Source organism: Daphnia magna, unplaced genomic scaffold (assembly GCF_020631705.1).
Source record: "Daphnia magna isolate NIES unplaced genomic scaffold, ASM2063170v1.1 Dm_contigs184, whole genome shotgun sequence".
Classification (NCBI taxonomy): domain Eukaryota; kingdom Metazoa; phylum Arthropoda; class Branchiopoda; order Diplostraca; family Daphniidae; genus Daphnia; species Daphnia magna.
In genome coordinates this window covers 137,443-138,806 of record NW_025533159.1, presented here as the reverse complement: position 1 = coordinate 138,806, position 1,364 = coordinate 137,443, and the positions used below count along the sequence as shown (strand labels likewise).

At 50.7% G+C, this 1,364-nt stretch overlaps 1 pseudogene; it reads left to right on the top strand.

Annotated features, from left to right (window-relative positions):
- The first annotated feature begins 234 nt into the window (after window positions 1-234).
- On the top strand, window positions 235-881 carry LOC123467397 (annotated as a pseudogene).
- The last annotated feature ends 483 nt before the right edge of the window (window positions 882-1,364 follow it).

Genomic DNA, 1,364 nt, shown 5'->3' with positions numbered 1-1,364 from the left:
TTCCGTGCGTTCGCCCGTCATCTTGCCGTATCCCATGTCACGTCAAGTCCATTTTATCCAGAGTCAAATGGTCTGGCGGAGCGATCGGTACAAACAGTGAAAGCGGCGTTCATCAAGTCAATGGAGGATGGTCGCACGCTCCAGGACACGCTCCGAGCAATTCGTTTCACTCCTGTTGGAGGTGGATTGCCGTCCCCATCGGTTTTGTTGCAGTCACGGAACCTACGAGGAAGTTTGCCATTTTTGTCTGAGTCTTTACGGCATCAAAACGTCTCATCGGGAGCTGTAGCGGCAGCATTAAAGCGTCGTCAAGCATCGGCGACCTATCATCAAAAAGCAGCCCGTCCGTCTCGATACTCCGTGCTAACGGTCGGTCAGCCAGTCAGAGTACGTTTAGGAAAAAACTGGGTACGCGGAAACGTCAAGATGGTATGCCAACAGCCGGACTCTTATGTCGTCACAACTCTCGCTGGCCGCGATTTTAGAAGAATTCGAAGAGCCATTAATTGCTGCAAGGGAGATCCTGTTATTCATCCTGCAAGGGCCACTGCTCAAAATCAGTCGGCAGTTCCCCCTAAATTATCAGCTGAGCAACACCAGCCAAATCGTCTCAAGACACCTTCTCCCAGCAGGCAACAGTCGGTGTTTTCATTTCCGGCCCTATCATTGCCACGGCCTATTGTATCATCACAGCCACAGGCTGTAGTTCAGCCGCCAGCTCTGCCGCCGGTTCCACAAGCACTGCCGCCAGTTCCAGCAGCTTTACCGCCGGCTCCACCAGTCATCATGCTGCCCGTCCCTGCACTTCCTGTTCGTGCCCCTCGTCAAGCTGTTCACAAGCCGCGAACGGCCAAAATCTGGCCATCGAGTTCCAGGAGTAGTACCAGGTTGGCAGAGCAACGTCAGACCTTATTGACAGCGCAGCGCCGGTCCGTCTCGTTGAACCCAGCTCGACCTCCTGATCTGGCCGGGCAGGTCGCAGATAAAAACTTGGGAGCCGAACCAGCGGCCGAATCGACTAGTCTAGTTCCAGCCGAACAGTCCGAAGTCGTTCAAGAGTAACAGCCCCTATCAACAAAATGTCCTGTTTCGTATTGTTTGGTTCTATGTGACGGTCCATTACTTGTGCCTCTTTGTCGTCTTTGTCCTTCGTTTGTCCGTTTGTCGTGTTGTGAAAGGAAAAGATGTTGTATACCTACTAGCGCCACTAGCGGCATACTGATCAAATACAAAGAGGCCTAGCCTCAGTCATACTTGGACAGCCGAGCCTACTACAAAAATATTATGAGTTTTTACTTCTATATGTAAACAGCATCAAATATACTTGTATTCAATGTGAATACACTGTGATATTATGAGTTTAT